This window comes from Macaca thibetana, chromosome X (assembly GCF_024542745.1).
Source record: "Macaca thibetana thibetana isolate TM-01 chromosome X, ASM2454274v1, whole genome shotgun sequence".
Lineage (NCBI taxonomy): Eukaryota > Metazoa > Chordata > Mammalia > Primates > Cercopithecidae > Macaca > Macaca thibetana.
In genome coordinates, this window is record NC_065598.1 from 20,450,533 (window position 1) to 20,476,094 (window position 25,562).

Below are 25,562 nucleotides of genomic sequence, written 5' to 3' on the forward strand. Positions count from 1 at the left end.
TTTGATTTGAAAAATTCTTGCAAGTGGTTTTACTTTCTTTTAAATTCTTCTCATTCTGCAAGTTGATCTTTTGTAATTTAAGTACTTTTAAATTTTTCTATTTTTTGCTTATTTAATGGGTGCAATATCTTTTCCTATTTCCTAAGAATATTATGACAGCTTATTGAACTTTTACTCTATTTGCATAGTGTATGCTTTTTTTCAGGTCGTATTTTCTCTTTGTTGGCTTTGATCGCTCACTCTTTTATATTCAATTGTTTCCAGAGTTGGGTAAACTTTTATTGTCTTTCTGTTTTCAAGATGGGCGACTAAAAGCCAATTGGGAGGAGTTCTGTTTCTAAAAATATTGACTAGCTTGCGTGAAAACAACATCCTGAAGAAAAGAACTAGCAAAACTGGATAAAACATGAGAAACATCTTTTTAAAGGCATCAGAGTCACCAAGACAGAGAGGACATGCAGAGCCAATATTTCAGAGAAAATAAAAAAGCCCAGAGAGGAAAGATAAAGAGATTTTGTGACAATTTGAATGACAACAAAATAAAGCCTAGAACATACTATGGAGGGATAGCCCAGGTAAACACTCTTGGCCTTCATTTCTGACCCCAAAAGGCTCCCTAAGAGTGAGGGGAAACCAGGAGTATACCAGCTCTCACAAAGCTAGAAGTTTAACTTTGAATCAGCTGAGTCTTTGATTGGATCACAGTGGTCTTTTAGACCAGCTGACTCCCAGAAGCAAGAATAAATTCTCTGTGGAGGAACAGAACATCCAGAGCATCAAATTATCTCTAAAAATTTCATATACATCATCTAGCATTCAGTGGAAGATAATCATGCACACAGCAACATGAATTGATCAAAAACTAATGTAAAAATAAACACACAGGAAAACTGGAAAATGTAGTTACCAGGCATGGACTTTAAAATAGCTGTGATTAGTATTTTCAATAATTTAAATGACAAGATGAATATCAGCAAGGAACTGGAAAGTATAAAGTGTTACCAAATGGAAATTTAAGGAGTGAAATATGAAATATCTGAACTTAAGAACTCAATAGATGGATTTAATAGCACATTAGGCACAGCTCAAAAGAGAATAATAAAATGGAAGGTAGATCAGAAGAAAGTATCTAGACTTAAAATGGAGAACAGAAGGATGGACAATACAGACAAGAGCATAAGAGACACCTGAAACACAATGATAAAGTCTAACCCACATATGATTGAAGTCACAAAAGGAGAGAGAGAATAGAGCTGAAGTAATGTTTGAAGAGACAATTTTTGAAAACTGATAAAAGACTTCATGTTATAGATTCAAGAAATGATGCAAGTCCAAAGCAGGAAGAAAAAAAAAAAAACATACTGAGGCATTTAGTACTAAAACTGCCGAAAACCGAAGTCCACGAAAGTATAATTTTTCATATGATTTAAAATATAATTAGAATTAAACTATGTAACAATAACACAAAATTGGAAAAGAAGTAGATGGAACAAATGACTTCCATGGTGTTTTTATTTGCTGGGAAGTGTTACCACTTTTCATTTGACTTTTGTAAGTCAAGGATATATGTTGTAATTTTAAGGGTAAACCCTGACGAGTAGGAGAAAACACATTGCTAAAAAGCAATAGAAGAAAGAAAATAATAAAAATGCTCAATTCAAAAGAAGGCCAGAAGGAGATAAAAAGCAAAAGAGATAAAACACAGGAAACAAACAATAAGAAGGATTAGACACTTAGGCTCATGTTACCATCTTTTCTGGAAGCAGAGCCTGCTTTTCATGAAAATCTCCAACGTAATTCAAAAATCTTGCTATCTCCCAGAATATTCGTGTACTTACATAATTATTAGAGTATAATTATTTGATGTTTATCAGTACTTTTGTCCTGAATGCCCATCACATGCAGTTTTAAAGGGAAGTATTGAAAAACAATCTTTACCTTTCGATTTTATTTTTTGTGAGAACTGATTTACTATAAAGGATTGTTTAGGACCCAATTGTTACCTGAATCTATAGGTATGCTTTTTGAGGCTTCCCTGTAGGCCAAGCATTAATAAATTGATCCCTCATATAGTCTGGATCAGGCTTTTCTTATATCTTATATTCTGACATTTCCTTACTATTATTTTGTAAGCTCCAATAGAGCTCTTTCATATTTGAAAAAAAAAAATCCCCTATCATCGCAATTATTCTAAGGAAAGTAAATACACTCAAAAGTGACTTTCTAGGTTATAGAGCTATTTTATTGTAACTATACTATAAGAACTGGTTTGTACAGTATGGAATACTTTGTTCTACAATTGCTTTTCTAACATATCTACAAAACAATGAAAATTGATATTTGTAATAATGACTCCAAGGTCATTGTAAAGAGGTCATCATGAAGAGAAAATTCAAAATATGTTATTTTTTGTTTTAGTACTCAGTTTATTTTGTTGCAGCATAATTCTTTTAAAATTGACAACGCAGGAATTGACTATTATGCCAAAGCACTTAATTCTCAGACCACACTCTACACTAGGGACTGTACTACACTATTATTTGCAGTTATTCTTGAGGTGCTGGTGATAAAGATTTTTATAATCCTTGGGAATCTCCCATTTATTCCACTATCATAAAAATCATTTCAGTACCTAAAGATAGGACTAATGTTCAATCACTATACATTGGTAGGACTGTGTTGATTGTTAAAATGGTGAAATATTACCCTACTGTTTAATAAATGACCTCAATCCAGAGACCAGCTATTGTTCCCTCCACAAATGCCCTGGTCCCACCACTCTTGACATCTTTCAGGACCCTACTCCAGGGCTTATGCTGTTGCAACTAGTAAATGTTTTGAGTAATATCCCACATAAGGATACTAGCATTGCTCAAGATGGATTATAAGCCACTCTTAATCACTTAGGTAAGCATATATAGCAACAAGAGGCACCTAGAGACTTCTTGCAGGGTTCTACATCCTCTCTTAGGAGTATAGATGCACATTACAAATGTGGCTTTTGGTTATGCAGTTTATCTGTGACTCTAGAAGTTGTAATTTTGGTTTAGCCAGACATCTAAACTTGTCTTCCTCCATAAGGACAAGGATCCTGGCACAAATAGTTTATTAGGGAGGTGATCCCAGAAGATCCCAATGGAGAAGTGGGGAGGTGAGACAGGGAAGGAAAGGCAGTCAGTAAAGTATGTTTAAAAAAATTTTTTTTTTTTAATTTTCATTTTACTTTAAGTTCTGGGATACATGTGCAGAACGTACAGGTTTGTTACATAGGTATACACGTGCCATGGCTGTTTGCTTTGCTGCATCTATCATCCTGTCATCTAGGTTTTAAGCCCCACACGCATTAGGTATTTGTCCTAATGCTCTCCCTCCCCTTGCCCCCCAACCCCCAACAGGCCCTGGTATGTGATGCTCCCCTCCCTGTGTTCACGTATCTTGCTTGATAAAACACACTTAATTCTCAGCAAGCTAACACAGGAATAAAGTGTGTCTTATCAAGTAAGATACCACTGTGAAACTAGTACTTCATCTCATTGGAGAAGTCTGGAAGCCAGTATAGAATGCACATCTTAAAGTTGTTTCACCTGCTATGGTTTGGATATGGTTTGTACTCATCAAAACCCACAGTTTTATTCCCAATGTAGTGGTGTTGGGTGGTGGGACCTAGTGGAAGGTGTTTGGGTTATGAGGGCGGACACCTCATAAATGGCTTGGTGCTATTCTCTTGGTAGCGAATGAGTTCTCGCTCTAGCAAGACTGGATTGGTTTTCATGGGAATGGATTAGTTCTAATGAGAGTAAATTTTTATAAATACAGGAAGTCCCTGAGGGTTTCCCCTTTTTGCATGTATTCACTTTCCCTTTGACCTTCTTTGCCATATCGTGACACAACATGAAAACCCTTGCCAGAAACCAGGGCCATGCCCTTGAACTTCCGAAGTTACAGAACTGTGAGCTAAAAATCCTCTTTTCCTTATAAATTATCCAGTCTCAGGTATTCTTTTATAGCAACATAAGATAGACTAAGACACCACCTGAGGGGTTAGAGATCTAAGGAATAAATACTCATAGTTCTGTTTGTCATGAATTGAGGTCTTCAGGGGCATTAATTCTATAGTACTTGCTGTGAAGTAGGCAGAGCTGGCCCACATTACTAGAGAAATCTCTCTGTCAAAAAGACGTAGATATTGGTAATTGGAAATCACTGGGACAAGATTGAACTATAAGAGTTAGGTCCAACAAGACTTGCTAATCTAGGCTTTAGCTAAGAGATGCTCACAGCACACTCCTGTTGGTGCCATCACTACCTTACTTGGTGCCTCACCTTACTCCCAAGGTGAAGAAGAAGTGTGTTAGGATTAATCAGCTTCAAGAGGCCCATTTTCTCATGTTGACACATTATTGAGGGAAGGAGGCCTTAGTAGAAGGGAAATAAGTTAGCTTGCATTGGAGTAATATATCCCTCATATTTCTGAATAATCTTCTTCCAGGTACTTTTAGCAAAAGTGAATTGGGTCTGCATTTCCCTCCTTTAAGAGAAATCTCAACCATTATTTTCTCTTTACAACTTCACTTCAGCTCTTCAAAAGCGTTTTCTTTCTTAAAACAATAGTGGTCACGGGGAACTATGGCTGCTGCCATTTGGGGAAAGATCCAGCTATCTCTTTTTCTCTTTGAATCACTTTACTCCTTCCATTCTCTTTCATGTGGAAGGGTAGATGGGTGAGAAGCATACATCTCTTTGCTAGAGAGCTTAGAAGCAACTCCATCCTGGAAAGACATGAAGTAAACTCTCTATGTAAGCTCTCTTTTGATACTGGGGCACTCTCTGCTTCTGGATTTCACACTCTTGGCTTTGCTACTTCTTTATATTGGTCATCTGATTATGCAAGTTTGTAATTTGGGTATGGTTTTTGTGGAAAATAAAAACATAAAAAAATAAACCATTTGGCCTGCTTCGATTCTTCTTTGTGGTCCAGTGGTATGTGTTTTATTTTTTATTCAATCCTTACAACAACTCTCTGAGGTTGGTACTATTCTTATACTCATTTCATAGATGTGTGCTTCATTGGGTCCATCAGATTTCTCTAATAAAGGTGAAAACCTTTCCCTTTGCAATTACTAAGTAACCCAAGGGTGATATGTTGATATCACCTGAGCATCCTGTTTCCAATAACCCTTCACTTAGTGGCTTTAACATTCCTATATCAAATAATTATTGCATTATAGTTGCAAAAAGTTTGTTTTTTGTTTCTCTCAGTCCTTCTATATTTATTAACTGGCATCCTTCTGAAGAAAAAAGCATACCTGTTTCCCCCTCTCTTGCCCTTTTCCCTGAGCATCACTTGGACCCATAGAGTTTATTTACTCAAACTTATAATAATTTATGGCCTTTTTTGATGCTCAAATTGTCTCAAACTTGTCCAGGAGGAATTCCTTCAAGCTGGCCTCTATGTCTTTCTAAAACTCTTTGAGTGCTTTTTGACTTTCTGGTTCAGTGAAATATTTCAGGCTCACTCCCATACTCTCTATGCCCCATGTTTGTAATTAGCCAGTTATCAAAAGAACCCTGTTTTCTCTAAGAGAGAAATAGTATGTAGACACCAAATCGGAGCATTAGGTATGTTCACTGCCACTGAGTGTCACTGCCTTCAGACCCCTTCAATGGACAGAGCCAGAAAATTTTTCCAAAAATAATGAGTTCATTTTGAGATTTTTACTTTCAGTATACCAATGGATAACCCAAAACAAAGCTGGATTTGCAGCTCTCTGTGCCTTCTGTGCTGTGCCCATTATGAGGTCTCTTCTCTATGTCTCTATTGGCCATTGGAAAATATTGCTATCTTCAGTTTTACCTCTGTCTTTTCTAGACACCTTTTCTGACATCTTTGGTTTCAGAAAAAAATTCCATGACTATTTTCCAAGCTGGCTTTTTCTGCTGCTCTTATTTGCCCCCATTTCATATCTAGGCAAGGGGTAGACACCAAAAAACACTGAGTGCCATCTCAGAACTGCACTATGTACCTGGTTGCTAAGAGCACATCATATTTCAAAGACATAGTTTGGCTATTTGGAAGATGTGAAATTGTCAATAGCTTCCAGCCAGAATTATTTTCTGTTCAAAAGCAAGTGATATTGTTTGGCTGTGTCCCCACCCAAATCTCATCTTGAATTGTGGTTTCCATAATCCCCACGTGTCATGGGAGGGACCCAGTGGGAGGTAATTGAATCATGGGGGCAATTACCTCCATGCTGTTCTCATGATAGTGAGTTCTCACGAGATCTGATGGTTTTATAAGGGGCTTTCCCCCCCACTTTGCTCTACACTTCTCTCTCCTTCTGCTTTGTGAGGAAGGATGTGTTTGCTTCCCTTTTTGCCATGATTGTAAGTTTCCTGAGGTGTCCTCAGCCAGCTGAACTGTGATTCAATTAAACTTCTTTCCTTTATAAATTACCCAGTCTCAAGTATGTCTTCATTAGCAGTGTGAGAATGGACTAATACAGTAAATTGGTACTGGGGAGTGGAGTGCTGCTGTAAAGGTACCTAAAAGTGTGAAGCAACTTTGGAACTGGGTAACAGGCAGAGGTTGGAACTGTTTGGAGGGCTCAGAAGAAGATCAGAAAATGTGGGAAAGTTTGGAACTTCCTAGAGACTTGGAGGGCTCAGAAGAAAGGAAGATGTGGGGAAGTTTGGAACTTCCTGGAGACTTAAATGGCTTTGATAAAAAAGCTGATAGTGATATGGACAATGAAGTCCAGGCTGAGGTGATCTCAGATGGAGATAAAGAACTTGTTGAGAACTGGAATAAAGGTGACTCTTGCTATGTTTTAGCAAAGAGGCTGGCAGCATTCTGCCCCTGCCCTAAAGATATGTGGAACTTGGAACTTGAGAGAGATGATTTAGAGTATCCGGCAAAAGAAATTTCTAAGAAGCAAAGCATTCAAGGTGTGACTTGAGTGCTGTTAAAAGTATTCAGTTTTATGTATTCACAAAGATACAGTTTGGAATTGGAACTTATATTTAAAAGGAAAGCAGAACATAAAAGTTCTGAAAATTTGCAGCCTAATGATGTGATAGAAAATTAAAAAACAAACAAACAAAAAACATTTTCTGAGGGGAAATTCAAGCTGGCTGCAGAAATTTGCATAAGTATAGAGGAGCCAAATGTTAATTGCCAAGACAATGGGGAAAATGTCTCCAGGGCATGTCAGAGGAAGCCCCTCCCTTCATGTCGTAAGACAGGAGGCCAAGGGGGAAAAAGTGGTTTCACGGGCTGGGCCCAGGGCCTTGCTGCTTTGTGCAGTCTTGCTGCCCTGTGTCTCAGCTGTGGCTAAAAGGCGCCAACGTACAGCTCAGGCCATTGCTTCAGAGGGTGTAAACCCCAAACCTTGGTGGCTTACACATTGTGTTGGGCCTGCAGGTGTACAGAAGTCAAGAATTGAGGTTTGGGAACCTCTGCCTAGATTTCAGAGGATGTAAAAAAATGCCTGGATGTCCAGGCAGAAATTTGCTGCAGGGGCAGGGCCCTCATGAAGAACCTCTGCTAGGGCAGTGTGGAAGGGAAATGTGGGGTAGGAGCCCCCACACGGAGTCCCCACTGGGGCACGGCCTAGTGGAGCCGTGAGAAAAGGGCCACCATCCTCCAGACTCCAGAATGGTAGATTCACTGAAAGCTTGCACTGTGTGCCTGGAAAAGGCACTCAACGCCAGCCCATGACAGCAGCCAGAGGGGGACTGTACCCTGTAAAACCGCAGGGATGGAGCTTGCCAAGACCATGGGAGCTCACCTCTTATGTCAGCATGACCTGGATGTGAGACATGGAGTCAAAGGAGATCATTCTGGAGCTTTAAGATTTGACTGCCCTGCTGGATTTTGGACTTGCATGGGGTCTGTAGTCCCTTTCATTTTGGCCAATTTCTTCCATTTGATTGTAGTTCCCATAATCCACATGTGCCATGGGAGGGACCCAGTGGGAGGTAATTGAATCATGGGGGTGGTTACCTCCATGCTGTTCTCATGATAGTGAGTGAGTGCTCATGAGATATGATGGTTCTTTAAGGGCTTTCTCCCTTCTTCACTTTGCACTTGCACTTCTCTCTCCTGATACTTTGTGAAGAAGGATGTGTTTGCTTCCCCTTCTACAGTGATTGTAAGTTTCCTGAGGCCTCCCCAGCCATATCTTAAACCTCTTTCCTTTACAAATTACCCAGTCTTGGGTATGTCTTTATTAGCAGCATGAGAATGGACTAATACAGCAAGATACCAACTTATTATCCTCAAGGGTTCTGCTTATAAAAAGACATCTTTGCTAGCTTTATCTCATCTTGCTTTTGATTTTTGTGGACATCTCATTTGAATTTTCAAATTAATATACAAAACGAGTGTAAAATAATATTGTTAACTGTCCTCATATTTATTGTGCCATGTTATTTAAATGCAATTTATTATTTTTGCAGTAGCAATAATGATATTTGGACCAGCATTAGCTCATATATAGTACTTATTTAGATTCCATTGGCCTGGTGGCTTTTCTTTCCAACTTATCCTTCCCTATGGTGGCAGGAAAAGGGGTTGGATAATTATGAGTTCTCTTTTTCTACTCTTGGGTTTTGTTGTTGTTGCTGTTCTCTTTAGTTTGTTCAAAGGATATGGAATGTTCAGGTCTAATTCACTGTTTAAAGGCCTGTTTTCATCTTCCCTAAAGCGTTTCTCACATTAATTTCTTTTGTGAACATTTTATCTTGATTCCCATCAACTATTCCCTCTATCTTTAGCATGGTAGTTAAGATCTTGGTTTCTGGAGATAGTCTCTAAGTTTGTAGTCTGGGACAGGCTACTTAATCTTTCTGTGTCTTTGGTTCCTTATCTGGAAAAAAGTGATAATAATAGTACCTACCTCATAATGTTGTTGTAAGGATTAATTGAATAATCCATGAAAATTACATAAAATGGTACCTCATATAGAGAAAGCCTTGATAAATGTGAGCATCTATTATTATTTACTATGCCTACAGCCTACATGTAATCATGAAAAAGACATCTGTTTTCTTCCAAGAGCAGAGATGCCTGTTCCTCATTCCTCCACAGATAAATTCAACAGGGTCTTAACACCTCCACTCTTCACATAGAGGGCAAAGTTGTTTCACCTGAGTAAATGACAAGTGGGAGATACGAGCAAGAAGGAAGAAGGGGGTGGGCAAGTGGACCACTGTTTCCTTCTAGACACATTGACTTTGTTGTCTCTCTGTCATGTATTTCTGGAGGTAGGGTTTGAACTTAGCCTCCTATATTCTTATGACCCTATCTAAAGGTCCTGTGACCAGGGACCAGTAGGACATTCTCTGTCTGAGGATCCTAAGATTCAGTACAAACAGGAGCTGTATTAGATGCTGTCAGTGTGCTGCTGTCTCCCTTGCTCCCTTGGCCCTGACTCACCAACATGTTCCAGTTCACCTCCAGCTGCCAGTGTCTGCATCTCTGGGCCTGAGGGCTTTTTCTGAAACTGGAAATGCCCATAGGAAATGCTAGTGAAATAATCACTGTCCCTCCACCTCAGTAGTCCTCAACCATTGACTACCAGAAATTGTGGTATAAATGCCTCAGCTCCTTTGCCTCTTGGGTGGGATGATTCTGAAGCATTTATTTTACACTATTTCCTAGAGCTTTCTCTCAGGATTAAACTCCAGTTGTCACTGTGGTGTTTGGTCTTATAATGACCCTCTCCTTGAACATGTTGCCCTCCCCTTCCAACATTCCTTTCTCACTACCCTATCAGTGGTCTCTGTGCCTCCCAAATACACAGCTGGCAATAGAGTCCTCATGTCAGGGCCCGACTCTTGGACACTCAAATAAAATATAAGCTCTTAGTTTCTTGTTTGTTTCCAGAAACTTTCTGACAATGCTTGTATTGTGTTAACCCATTTAGTCAATGCCACCACTTGAGTGGAGTAAATATTAAAAATATTCTTTCTAATTGCTATATTGTTTCATAAAGGTGTTTCACTTTTCATGCCTGGCTTGCATTTCAGTAATTGTCTGGTCTGCTTTTTTGACAATGAATAATTTGTTTCTTTCTCCAGGATGCCAAGAGGTTGGCTTGGAATTGGATATTAGGACCAGCTCTGGCACAACAAATGAAAGGCCTTCAACTGCTGCTTGTGAGGAACTCTAACAAAGGTAAGATAATATGCAGCAAAATTACTTGCCTCTTCGAGCTGGCAAAGAATATAATTAAAATAAAGAACTGACATCTTATGTGACAGAGTCTGAGTAGGAAGCATAGCATTTATCACCTCCTGTTCACTAGCTTTTCTTTGGGGGAAAAAAAGTCAGCAAGATTTTATCTTGGATGACGCCTACTCACCTGGCTTGGCTTAAGCTTAAAAAAAAAAAACATGAAAATGGTGGAGTATGAAATAACATGTCAGATATACAATTTGGCCATGTTATGGCTTAAATACTAAAACCAGATTTTATTTTCCCAGAAAAGGATTGATTAGTAAATCTGTAGTGCATATTGAAAACTAATAAAAGTGCAAACACCATTAAAGAAAATGGGGCATGGATTGTTGTCAGTGCCTAAGTGTGTGGAGAGATAACAATGTCTGTTCTTCAGGGTTACATCAGGAAAGTCCTGAGGGATAAAACTCAATTTGTATACAGATTCTTAGGACCAAACCTATTGCATGAAGCATCATATATGTGAATAATAAAGTAGGTTATACAGGGATTTTACTGTGTTTACCTTAGAGTGAATATTTTTATCTCCTATAAATATTCCTGAAGGGAAACCTTCTGAAAACATTGACCTGACTCTCCACAAAGCAGTAAGAATTAAATCTGCTGAACTCCAGAGTCTTGCTGAAGAATTCATCCAGGAACTCAAGATCCCTCAAATCTAGGCCTCAGCTGAGACCACAGCATCCTTTCTTTCCTAAATACAGTCTCTGAGTGGGAGGTTCTCAATGTAGTACTGACGTAGGTGTGAACATTCAGTGTTTAAAGTCATGGGAAGCAACTTAAATTAAATTGCCTTGAATTTTTTTAAGCTTTGAAATTTCTATTTTGGACTTTTAGAAAAAGGGGTGGGGAGAGAAAGAGAAACAGCTTGTTCACTGGGTAGCTTTTTGTCCACCTGCTTCCCCTACCCCCAACTCTCTGGGAACCAACAATCATTTTATTGGCACTAACACAAGTCTGTCAATACTGGAGAAAATGTAGTTTTTGGTGTGTGCTTTTTGTATTGGTGACTATAGTGAAGAAACCTCTTATCAGTAAGGTCTTCTTTTATACCAAGTAGAATCACAGCCATTATCAAGAGAAACTATATTTACAAGGCCATGTTCCCTTGCAAGCTTGCTTGTACAATCTGCTCCTGAATGTCCCATCTGGCATGGATTGAAGAAATTCAAGACATGGGCTGACTTAAAGCAATGCATTTTTTTTTTTCAATCAGAGATTCATGTCCAGAGGAATGAAAGATTTTACTCTTACTTCGAATAAACTTTCAGAATTCCTTTATTTAAGTTATTGATCTGAATTGATTTTGATGTCCAGAAAAGCAGCAACAAAGATGTATAATCTAAAGAAGAATGGTTCTGAGCTGAAACCATCAACCCATCTGCAAATAATGTTTTTCAAAATGTTGTTTGCCAAATCTCAAGCTTATATGGATTTACTTTATGTCTTGATTCTCCTAGTTGTTTTAGTTTACATTGATCAGTGGATGAGATTGGGTCTGTCTCCTCGAGTATATCTATAATGTTCATTTGAAAAGTGAACAGCAGCAGTACTTGTGTCTGGCAAGTAGTGGGTGCTAAGTGAATATTTGTTGAATGAAAGAACACTTTAGAACATCTTAGTAGCATTATGCAGTTTTTCAAGTGCTGCAACAATCGTTTTATTTAATTCTCACAACTAGATAGGAAAGAAACTGAAGCACTGATTCTGTATCTCTGACTAAAGTCTCCCAGCTTGTAAGTGGCAGAGTTAGGATTTAAACTCAGAGTATAAACATGGAAGAACATACCTTGACTCTACCAGTCATGGAGGCATGGGATACAAGGCACTTTTGGGGAAGAACAACTAGTTCAGTTTGATGGCAACTTAGAACGTGTTATATAGGAGAATAATAGGTGACTATTCTGGGATAGTAATTTTTGGCCATCTTGAAGAGGGCCTTGAATGGCAGGCTAATGTATTTGGATTCTACTGCAAAGTCAGTGAGGAACCATTTAAGCTTTTTGAGCAAGGGATTAGTGTTGTCCTTTAGGCAGATTCTCTTTTGCTATAATGGATTGGAGGAGAGTAAGAATGGCAGCTAGAAGAGTTCTTTCTTTCTCAGAAACAGGAAAAAAGAGAAGTTGAGATATAAAGAGGGTTTGAAGTAGAGAGAAGGGAAATTGGGATGCTGTGTTTGAAGGGATTGACCTTCATAGTTTCAAGGTACAATTGAAACTTGAAGTGAGGGGAAACAGGGTAGGGACTGAAGATTTGTGAGGGCGCTTTAGAACCTCTCATTTGAGCAGAAAATAAAAGGGCTTCTATAGAGCAGTTAAGGCTTCCCTAACACTAGATAGCATAAATTGTGGTGAATCCAACTAACAAAGCGTTGAGCCCTTTGGTAGTACAGTTTTCCCACACTGGGAAAGTGGGAAAACCAGAAAACACAGAGATCAAAGGGATAAAGCATTATACATATGGGGGTTTTGCACCTAAGATACGCTGAATTAATGTTGTTAACTAAAAATTTGGGGACTGGGCGCAGTGGCTCATGCTGTAATCCCAGCACTTTGAGAGGCCAAGGAGGGCGGATCAAGAGGTCTGGAGATCGAGACCATCCTGGCTAACACAGTGAAACCCCGTCACTACTAAAAATACAAAAAAAAAAAAAAAAAAAAAAAAATTAGCCAGGTGTAGTGACACACGCCTGTAGTCCCAGATACTTGGGAGGCTGAGGCAGGAGAATCACTCGAACCCGGGAGGTGGAAGTTGCATTGAGCCAAGATTGTGCCACTGCACTCCTGCGTGGCCAACAGAGTGAGACTCTGTCTCAAAACAAACAAACAAACAAACAAAAAAATTCAGGTGACAAGGCAGAAGAATTGGAAAGGATGAGAGGCTTGAAAGTAGTCATGAAGAGAGTAAAGCAGCTCAGGCTGATTATGTGTGAGAATGTAGGAAAGGGAATTGTAGAGCCAGAGGAGGGAATTTGAGAGTTTGGGTTCTTAGAGACTTTGAGAAGTAAAAATTTCAGAAGTATAGTGAATGATTAAAATGCAATGGAGATGGAGGTCATTGGGGTTTAGGGAATCAGTGTAATAGAGACCAGGATAATAGAAGAGTCATCAAGAATGGTGACCTCACTGAGGAGAGTATAAAGCAAAGGGCCAGAGAAGAAATATAATGAAGCTCAATTTAGACAAAAAGCCTTTACTGAGACAAAAGACAAAATCAAATTGAATATCCTCATTTGTGACTATTCATCTATCTCCCTGCTCTACCCCACCCTGCCCTCACCTTTCATTGTCAGATTACAGATCCTTTATGAACAAAAATTTACTCTTCAGCAAGGTCTTTAAAATAATAGGAAAGCCTGTTTGCCGTTTATAGGACAGAAGAAAAGAAAACTCCTCTTTTCACAAATGAATTTTTTGAAAGATTGAACAGAACAAGGTTTAAACAGTGCATTAATGAAATTCTTGACAAGAAGGAAATTGAGAGGTATGGCCTGCAGGTGTGTAGCTAGAGTAAGCACAAGGATAGGTAAGACAGCAAACTGGACTGGAATAGACTCAGGAAGATTTTGCCGAGAAAATGCCAATGGTTGTTTCTTATAGTAAATGTAAACTTGCTTAAAATTCATTAGAAAGAAAATAACAGAATTGTAGGAAAATCATAGATAATATGCCCAGCATGACTAGATAAAGTTCCAAAGCCTAGACAATGATTCTACTACAGATTAACGCAGGGTGTGATCCTCTGCTTTCCAGCAGGCCTTTTACGGATATTGATGCCAATTTCCATAGTGCCAAGTCTATTCTCCTTAAGTCCTGAATTCCTCATCCCCTGCTTTCCCTGTCTCCCTAACACATCCATTCTTATCTGGCTTTGCTGCCACAGAAAAGAAATCATATGACATTAGCTTCTTTAGCTTTCCTCCACTTCACCTTAAATTTTCTCTGCATCCTTACTCACCTTCAAGTTTTTTCCTCCCTTCCACTTCAGAGAAAGTTTCCTTCTCACTAACCGAGCTAAGGCTCACTCCTCCTATGTGCCTTTGTTACATCTCCTCAAGGCTCCTCTAAACTCATCATCAAGATCCTCATTCCAGAACAATCCATCTCTCCCTCTGCCATATCACTCCTTTCATCCCATTGAAGTAAGTCTCAAGTATTCTATTTCCAATAACCCTATTTTCTGTCCACCCATTTACTTCCCAACTTGTTGTTACCTAAAACCTTGAACGCATTGCTACAATCACTTTCTAGGATGTTACGTCTAAACAGCTTTTTTTTTTTTTTTTTTTTTTTTTTTTTTTTTAGATTCTTGCTGTGTCACCCAGGCTGGAGTGCAGTGGTGTGTTCTCGGCTCACTTCAACCTCTGCCTTCCCAGGTTCAAGCGATTCTCATGCCTTAGCCTCCTAAGCAAGCTGGGACTACAGGTGTGCACCACCAAGCCTGGTTAATATATTTTTATTTTTAGTAGAGACAGGATTTCTCCATGTTGGCCAGACTGGTCTCCAACTCCTGGCCTCAAGTGATCCCCCTGCCTCTGCCTCCCAAAGTACTGGGTTTACAGGCATGAGCCACCACGCCTGGGCTAAACATCTCTTAATTAGGAAGCACAGTTTCTCTGCATTTTCCTTCCCCTTGACTCATTCTCAAAATTTTCTTTCTTTGGCTTACAAGACTCTATCCTCTCCTGATTTTCCTCCTCTTATTCAGGCCATCTATTTGCTATACCTCTTTTTCTACTTCTTCCTAAATACAGATATTCTGAAAAGATATGGTGTTTGCCTTCTTTTATCTATATCTTTCTTCCCGTCTTATTTAATACCTCACCTTTGCTCTTGCCTCGATGGAGATTTTCAAATGTATAGCTTTAGCCTTGGCCTCTTTTATGAGTTTTACTTCCATATTTCCAACTGTCTCCTGGACACATCCATCTGAATGTCTCCCCTGTATCCCAAATCAATACTCTGAGTCCAAAACTGAACCAAGCCTTCCACTCTTCCGGAAGCTCTACTGATGCCTCAACCAACCCCCAAGACGATCAGTCTTGAAACTTCTGAGTTTTCCCTGGCATCTTTTTCTCCCATACCCCAACATGTTAGTTCTGCTTTCTAAGTTTTTGTTGCACTCATTCCCTTATTTTTATTCTCATCATTACTATCCAAGCCCACATTCTATCTATTGCTAACCCAGGCTAAGGAAAAGCTACCTCTGTTATCTCTCTGGCCTCCAGAATCTCTCTGCTCCCATCAATTAATGCACTTCAGTTTGACCAATATTCTGGAAACACAACTATCAACACTGGATAATTTAAAAAAACAAAACAAAACAAAACAAAAAAACCTTCATTCTTTCATATATAAAGTTCAAGCTTCTTAGTCTGATATCCAAGATCTTTTAAAAATTTGACTCCATCTTACATTTCAAATGTAATGCCACCTCTTTAGATATATCCTATTCTCCAGACAAACAGAATCATTTGCCATACACATTCTAGTCTTCCTGACTTCTGGTCTTTTGCTGTTACAGAGCTTCATCCTTTGCCAATATTTCTACACATCCAAATCCTACCTATCCTTCAAAACTCATCTCAAATGTTGTTTACTTAATGATACTTTCCTGATCACCCAGCTGATATATAATAATGTCTCTCTTTTCTGAACATTCATAAAATTGTAATTATAGTATACACCACCTCTTATATTTTAGTATATTTATTTGAGTGCATGTCTTATCTGAATCATGTTTGAATTGCCCACAGTTTTACAACAAATTCTAATTAATTATGTGGTAAGTATATTAATGTAAAATATACACTAATCAATGAGTGGATAGATCAGCATCAAAGGGAATTTGGGAATGAAGAGATGGCAGGCATGGGAGGGTGGACATAAATATATCCTAAAAATTTGTTTGCATCCCTAATGCAACTTTTTAAATAGAAATAGCTTTATTGAAATATAACTAATATGCAATAGAATTAAATGGATTTTAGTATATACACAGGGTTCTGGAACCATCACTATAATTTTAGAACATTTCCTTCCCATAGAAGAAACCCTATACCAATTAGAAGTCAATCCCCATTCTCTTCCTGCCCCTCACCTTAGCCCTGAGCAGCCACCAATTTACTTTCTATTTTATAAATCTGCCTGTTGTACACATTTCATAGGCGTGGAATCATACATTATGTGGTCTTCATGTGATTGGCTACTTTCACTTAGCATTGTGTTTTTGAAGCTCATCTATGTTACAGCATGCATCAGTACTTCATTCCTTTTTAAGGAAAACAGCTGAATAATATTCCACTGTATGGATATACCACATGTTATTTATCCATTGATCAGTTGATGCATATTCAGGTTGTTTCCCCTTTTGAGTTATTATGAATATTCATGTACAAGTTTTTGTGTGAATATATATTTTCATTTCTCTTGAGTATATACCTAGAAGTGAAATGGCTAGGTCATGTGGCAACTTTGTTTAACATTTTGAGAAACAAGACCATTTTCCAAAGCAGCTTCACCATCTTACATTTCCACCAACAATGTATGGGGTTTCCAATTTTTCCACATTCTCAGCAACACTTTTTTCTATCTTTTTTATTGTAGATACCTTAACTGGTATGAAGTCATTATGGTTTTGATTCGTATTTCCCTGATGACTAGTTGTGTTGGGCATCTCTTCATGTGCTTATTGACCACTTGTATATCTTCTTTAAAGAAATGTCTGTCCAAATAATTTTCCCTTTTTAAGTTGGATTATATGTGGTTTTATTATTGAATTGTGAGGATTCTTTATATTTTCTGAATACAAGTCTATTATCAGACAATAATTTGTAAATGTGATACAACTTTGATAATACAGCTGAATCTGTGATAGATGACTTTTTTGTGTGACGATATTAAAGATAAAATGAAGAGATTTATGAAAAGGAAAATAAATGAAATCACTGAGATATATCAAGGCAGAAATAGAAGGAAAGATTCAAGGATCTAAATCAGAGCATACAATGAGGAGGAGGAGGATGTGGTGGAGAAGAAGAAGAAGGAGGAGGAGGAAGAGGAGGAGGAGGATGAAGAAGAGAAAGAAGAAGAGGAGGAAGAATTATTCCAAATCACCACAAACTATTTAATAAGAATCTGAAATACTATTGTTGAAGAATAATTTTCAGAGTGATTATATTTAGGAGAATAAAACTAAGTAAAGTTTGTATGAATAGAAATATCAAGTGAAATTATAGAATTATTACATAGTAGTATAAATTCCTTTACACACACACACATAAATTGGAGCAAAATTCTGGGTGAGTTCATGGTTCCATCCTGACTTGCAATGGAAACCAAAACGAATATTAACTGAGACTTGAAGGTTGTATTATACCCTGTTTAAAACTAGAGACTAACTCTGCTCAAAATAAGTTGATGTTTGGCTGTTTAAAACTGCAACCAACATCTTATACTTTTAAAAACAGTTAAGAATTTTCATATAAATTTTATGATTTAGCTCTGTTTAGTAGGAGTCCAGATGAAAATCAAGTCTTGCTTAGTTTGAATTTCACTTCAGTTTTGGCATCTGATTCAATCTGAAGAATGTTAGCCTGAAGTCAGAAAAGTCTTAATTGCTTTTGTAAAAATTGAGACAATTTTGACAGAATAAGCCCTCATTTCTTTGGCAACTGATAATTGGAAACCAGAAGTGTTTTTCACATTGTGGTAAGGACTGTTTCCAAAATTCTATTTCCAGAGACTAGAGATAAGACAAATTGGGGGAAGGGTCGTTAGGTGGTGTGTTTTGTTTTTATTTGTATTTGGAGTCAGACCAACTGATTTCTCACACTTACATATCGAAAATATTGGAGCATTTTTTTAATTGATAAGGGGTAAGCTTCCTTGCCACTGAAGTTAGAATGACATGATAGTGGCAAACATATTTTTGGTCTAGTAGACGTGAAAATCAGTAAAAAAGGAAATATAGCATTTAAGGAGCAGATGGCAGTGCTTTCAAAACTTTTTGAGCTTTTTCTTTGCTTTTTTTCAAACTCTTGTAATATAACCAATTAAAATTACTAAAATCAGATGGTATAATGATGGTGAGCACCGTAGCACCTAGCAGAGTGTTTGGATCAATGTGTAGGGTGATGCTAATGGTATAACCCATTAGTTAAGACTGGATAAATGGGTATTACAGATGATGACAACATTTAAATCACATTATCCTGATTAATCCTATTTTGACCACTCTATCATGTGTCTCTACTCACTTATCTCTGAAAGGTATCTTTGAACAAACATGCCATCAGATTTTTGAAAACATTTTATTTGGAACTAATTTTAGATTTACATGCAAGTTACAAAAATAGTATAGAGTGTTCCCATATACCCTTTACCCAGCTTTCTCTAATTAACATCTTATAAGACCATGATACAATTATCAAAACCAAGAAGCTAACACTGGTATAATACAATTAACTAGATTTAAACTGCAAATCACATTAAAGTTTCATTAGTTTTTCCACTAATTTTTTTTTCTAGTCTAAGATTTAAACTGGGATTCCACATATCATTAACATTGGTATGTCTCCTTAGTCTCTTTCAATCTGTGACTATTCGTCAATTTTTCTTTGTTTTTTATGACTTTGACACTTTTGAAGAGTACTGGTCAGTTATTTTGTAGAACGTCAACTAATGTGTGTCAGATGCTTTCTCATAATTAGATTGAGGTTAGCATGTTTGACAGGAATGCCACAGAAGTGATGTTGTGTCCTTCTCAATGTCTCTTATCAAAAGGTTCATGATATCAATTTGTCCCATTACTGGTAATGTTAACCTTGATCACTTGGTTAAGGTGGTTTCTGTTGGGTTTCTCTACTATAAAGTTGGCATCATTCTATTTGTTCTTAATAAATATCTTGAAAGACTATGATTTCAAAGGGCATAGTGGGGCAAGATTGCTCATATGTTTTCAAATGACTTGGCAACCCTGAAGGGTAGGAGGACTAGTAATATGACTTAGACTACAGATAAATTTGTTTGGGAGAAAGAAGGACTTCTTCTGCAGGAAAATTTTCTTTATTCCATCTTCTCTCCCCATTTTCCACTACCCTTTACTGCTAATTCATTTATTCCAGAAAATAGAGAACTTCTACCCATATTCAACCCCTTTTTGGGGAAATGGCAGTCTTCTGCTTTATTCTGGTTCTACTGATATACATTTCACATATGGCATCAGATAAAAGCTCTTAGGAGTCCTTTGGGTTAGAGATTTTCAATGTTTCTATTTCTTATTCATCATTTTCTGAGTAGCATCATTTCTTTTCCTATGTGTGTAGAAGCTTTACAGGAAGTAATCAATTTTTAATTTTTAGATTATATCTAAATCTGATCTTAATTAATTATAACAGTATTAGTCATATTGACCAAATTTTAAAGTTCTCTTGCAATAAAAACGGTGGAATGGCATAATTTATCCAAGTTCTTTCTAAGTTGATTTTCAGTGTCATTGATATCCTGTTACTTATCCTCCTCGACTAATTTGTTTATTCCTTTGTTTGCACTTACTCTATTGGTTGAGTACATACTAAGTAAAAAGCACTGCACTAAATAATTCAGAATGTACAGAGAGGGTAAGAGACTGTGTCCTCAAGAAATTTTCTATTTACCATTCTCATAGCATAAAAAACTATAGTATGCTATTATATTATGGTTATTGAGGATTCTCTGTTTCTAATGTAAGTATACAACTTCAAAAGAGAAAACACTATGGGTTCCACCCTTCCATCTAATCTTCAAATTCCTTGGAAATAAAAGTGATGAGATATTCTTTCATGTAAATGAATCTTTGAGACTAAAAGCAAAGAGCTGTATAAGAAGACGGAATAGATTGTTAAGAGATCTCTTCCATTTCCATTTTCCCAAAGTAGTCAGGCTCTCAACGGACACATTGATATGCCATTAGAATATTCAGAGAGACCCTGTCTGGGAAAGCTCAGTATTTCCTCACAAAGTCTCCAAGTGTCACACAAGGACAAGCTTGGAAAAGACACTGGGTTACTCCCTTGTTAGTGAAGCACTTAGAGAGAGTCTGGGGTTGAATGGATCTAGTATGACAGCACAAAATGAGAGGCACTAAGCAAGATGGACAGATACACGGATCAATAACCAACCATTTGTTCACAGGCATGTCTTTCCTGCTAGACCGTGAGTTCCTTGAAGGAGGGAACATGTCTTCAGCAGCACGATAACCCTAGTACTTGGCACCAGGCCAGGCCTGAAGACACAGTTCAGGGAAGGTTTGTCCTATGAATGGGCAGCTTCAAATCTTTGTTAACCTCTGGGGGACTCTTACATATACTCACTGTGGACCCAGTGCTTATCCACATTATTTGCATTGGAGTCATATGCTTTCCAAAGTCCCATGCTATGCATGGATGTGAGTGGGTTGCTCTGGGCTTTCCAAAACAATGCATTTCATCTCCTAGGACTCAAACCAAGTAAAGTATAACCGAACCCTCAAGTCATATAACTTGATCCCTTTGGACCAAGGACAGACATTTCTGACCCACTGAAGGTAGAGACATAACCTGCTAGTACACCAATATCATCCTGTGTTTTCTTATTTATAGAATTAATCGTTTTTGCAATTCTTTCCTTAATGTCTATGTTTCCTTAGAGAATGTGAGCTTTCTGAGAACCAAGATCTATAGGGTTTCTTATTTACTGCCATTCCTAGCACATATAACCTAGCACAGAAGAGACATTTAATAACCATTGTATATATGGGTGAACAAAAGGAACACAACACAGAACAAGAGAGTATGGGGAAATGGAGAAGGGTGAGGCTATATTGAGTCAGGGGGAGTGCATTAAATCTGAGTCCAGAAGGGTGAAGAGGATTTAGAGCTCTGAAGATGGGTGTGTGGAAAAGGAAAGGTGGTGATAGGGCAGGGAGAGACTTTGGATGAAAGGAGCAATAGCAGCAAAAGCACATGATGGGGACAGGTGGGATTTGGTTATTTGGGTAGGAAAGTAGATGTTACGAAAGTAAGCAGGCAGAAATAGGGTCAGAAAGGAAGTATAATCAATAGATATATGAGTGAAATATTGAGAATTTAAATAATAAAACTATAATAATTAAAAAGGAATGATTGTTATCATAGCTCAAGTGTAGTATGATACTCTCTTATTACTTTTTATTATTGTTTGTTGTCATATTTTGAAAGCTTCAGTGTGTGTGGTTTCATTCAGAAATGTACAAGTTTCTTCTAGAGAGGAGTGAAATTGAGGCATGATACATTTTATTATAATATAAAACCATTTTTAATAATAATCAGAACTTAAGTATAATTAAAAATCCAGGGAAGTATGGCTAATGGTGAATACAAGATTGTTACACTTGTTTGAAATAACTGTTTCTGATTTTACTTCATGAAATCACCTCTTTGCTCTAAAGTCTCAAAGGTTAAAAAAATCTTAAATGCTTTCAAGCCCATCTTTGTGACTAGGTTCTCAAATTTACATGGGCATCATCTTCCCTTTTTTAGACTCTCTAGAGAAAATACACTATTTGACAAATCTTAACAAGTTAGTGGGTTTTTAAAATGTAACCTAAATACCTCTTATTTAAATAAATTAAATTTATTTCCTTCACTCTTTTGGGAAGATGGAGGGTCATCATTTTACAACTGTCAATAGTGTTTTCCATGTACATGTTGCCCCTGTGTTTGTTACCCAACATACCATCAAACCACCTCCCAGTTTTAAATAGCCTCTTAATTCAAGAGACTCACAGGGAGAATCAATATGACTTTCTGTTTTCATCTCTACTTGCTTCATCTAAAAATGTACAGAGAAGTATAAACTTTGTATAGATTCCCGTCACAGCATGTGGAGTTTAATACCCACCCACCACCCTACTCAAAAAGGTGAATAGCCATACAAGGAAATGGAATAAGCCACTCAGCACCACTCTATGAGCAGTTTAAAATGACAGCTTTGCAGAGCATATGTGAGCTCAGAATAAGGACCCTTGGTAAATTCATGCAATATGCTTTGTACACTAATAAAATTCATCATGGTCTCTTGGAATGCAACAATTATTCATGCTCTTCTCATTTTATTTTTTTGGGGAGCAGGCAAATGGAAATAGTTTTACAGAGCAGCATGTTGAGATAAAGGTAAGTAGGATGTGATTTTTCTCTGGTGTGCAGTTCAGAGAAAGATAGCAGCCTGAATATGAAGGTAGGCAACAGTATTGCTTTTTCCTGTCAAAGCACTGGAATTAAGTGAAATGGATTTGAAATAGAAGAACATATTGTACTGTACTTCTTATGGAAGAAAACATATCCCTATAACACTTTGTACAAGCTAACATTAGACATGGTAATTAAATTCAGTGGTTGTTCCAAAATTAATAGATGCTTTACTTCAAGTACTTTGCTAGCAGAAGAAAATCAGAAGAAAGCAAAATGAAAGAAAAATGAATCTCGTCTTTTCCATTTCACTGGTCTGTAGGAAAGTATTTTGCAGCTAACCCTTCACAAAGACCCAATACACAGTCTCATGAGGTGGTCCCCTTTCCTTCTGATGTATGCACTTCCCAAGTAAAGCAATATCCTTTGGCCACCAGCTAAGTTCTGTCTAGGATTTTGAGGGGATATAGCACCAAGCACATTACTTTTCAACACAATTTACATCTGAATTCGAAACTCTCAGCTCATGTCAATAAAGGTGATGTTCAATAGCTTATGTTGATTAAGGACTGATTTTCTTTTCAAATAAAAATACTGTGTTTAGGTCAAATCAACTCACATTTTTGCTTACTTATGAAAAAGCACCAAAATTGAATAGTATGTTTTATTGGTTTGGGTAAGTTTGCTTTTCCTAGATTATTATTTTTTTTGGGGGGGTGAGGATATTCTCTCTAACTAATAATGGGATAATACAATATCATGCACCTCTTGATGAGATGTACTGAGAAGGGCACACCATGACTTTTGTGGTATTCCTGCCAAAAATGCATAATCTGAATATAACTATTAGAAAACAGCAGACAAGCCCAAATGGGGATCATTCAATTATTCTTCAAAAATATCTGTTGTCATAAAAAGAGAAAGGTTGCAGGGCTTTTTAAGATTAAAGGAGACTAAAAGGAACATGACAACTAAATGTACTATGTGGCCCTGGACAAGATCCTGGACCTTAAAAGCATTGTTATGAAGGACATTGTTCAATTGGCAAAAATGAAATATGGATTATAGATTAAATAATAGTATTCCATCAAGGTTAAATTTCCTGATTTTGATACTGTAGTTATGTAAGAGAATAATCTTGTTCTTAGAAAATACACCTTGATGTATGTAGGGGTATAGAGGCATGATTTCTGCGAGTTAAAAAAGTGTCATTATCTATCTATCTATCTATCTATCTATCTATCTATCTATCTATCTATCCATCTAAAGAAATAATAATAAAACAAATAGGAATAACAACTGGTGAATCTAGATAAAGAGCACAAGGAAATGCTTTATACTATGTACATAACTCTTATATAACATTAAAACTATTTCCAAATAAAAACTTTAAAAACACTTTAAAAAAAATATTCGTTATACTTGGCATTCAGCTTCGTTTGTCTCAAAAGTCTTGCCTTGCCTGGCTTTCGTCTTGTGTGCACTAAAATTATTAGCAATGACACAAAAAATCCATAGCATTGTCAAAGAATTGTAAAAAGAAAACTACAATCTGTTTTAAATGATGCCAAATTCACCTAAAATCTTGAATTTGAAATAGAATGAACTAGTGTCAACTTTAGATCTGTGGTTTGAATGTGAATTTCACACAGAAATCAACTTTACATACTTATTCAGTGGATATTGCAAATACTCTCTACCATTGTTGTGCAAGTGTTTTCTCTTTGGTTCTTCAGCAAATTCAATGTGTCCCATTTTGAGGAATATAAAAATAGAAATATTTCATCTAAGTATTATGTTTTTAAATGACCTTCAGTTTTGTTTTTAAATGAAGTCATTTGAAATAATTGCTATTCTAAAGGAAATTTTTGGAAGTATGGTCTCAATATTTGTTGGGGGCACTATTGACACTTAGTGGGAGGAGGTCAGGATTGATAGACAGTGTGTGGGATAAACCTCCTCTATGAAAAGTTGTCTTCCTGCATTACTTTGAAATCTCTTGCTGGACATTCCTGATGGTAAAAACCTATAAAGAATGACCATAATCAAAAAATAAAAAATAATAGATGTTGGCGTGGATGCAGTGAAAAGGGAACACTTCTACACTGCTGGCAGGAATGTAAACTAGTACAGCCACTATGGAAAAGAGTGTGGAGATTCCCTGAAGAACTAAAAGTAGAACTACCATTTGATCCAGCAATTCCACTACTGGGTAGCTACCTAGAGGAAAATAAGTCATTATATGCAAAAGATACTTGCACATGCATGTTTATAGCAGCAGAATTCACAAATGCAAAAATGTGGAAGCAACCCAAATGCCCATCAATCGAGTGACTAAAGAAACTGTGAGATATATATGTATGTATGTGTGTATGTATGTATGATAGAATACTACTGAGCCCTAAAAAGGAATGAATTAATGGCATTGGCAGCAACCTGGATGATATTGGAAACTATTATTTTAAGTGAAGTAACTCAGGAATGAAAAATCAAACATCATATGCTCTCATTCATAAGTGGGAGCTAAGCTATGAGGATGCAAAGGCATAAGAGTGACACAATGGACTTTGGGGACTAATGGGGAAAGGACGGGAAGCAGGTGAGGGAGAAAAGACTACAAATTGAGTACAGTGTATACTGCTCGAGTGATGGGTGCACCAAAATCTCAAAAATCACCACTAAAGAACTTAATCATGTAACCAAATACCACCTGTTGCCCAATAACCTATGGAAATAAAAATTTTTAAAAAAGAATATTGCCTAGCACACAGTAGGTACTCAGAAAAAAACTATTAATAATTACCTAAGTGCATGTGAGGCTGGTTCACCATATGCAAATCAATAAATGTGATTCATCACAAAAACAGAACTAAAAACAAAAACCACATAATTGTCTCAATAGACACAGAAAATATTTTCGATAAAATTCAACATTTCTTAAAGTTAAAAATCCTCAACAAACTAGTCATCAAAGGTACATACCTTAAAATTATAAGAGCCATATATGACAAACCCACAGCCAACATCATACTGAATGGGCAAAAGCTGGAAGCATTCCCCTTGAGAACGGAAAACAGACACTACTCCTATTCAACATAGTACTGTAAGTCCTAGCCACAGCAATCAGACAAGAGAAGA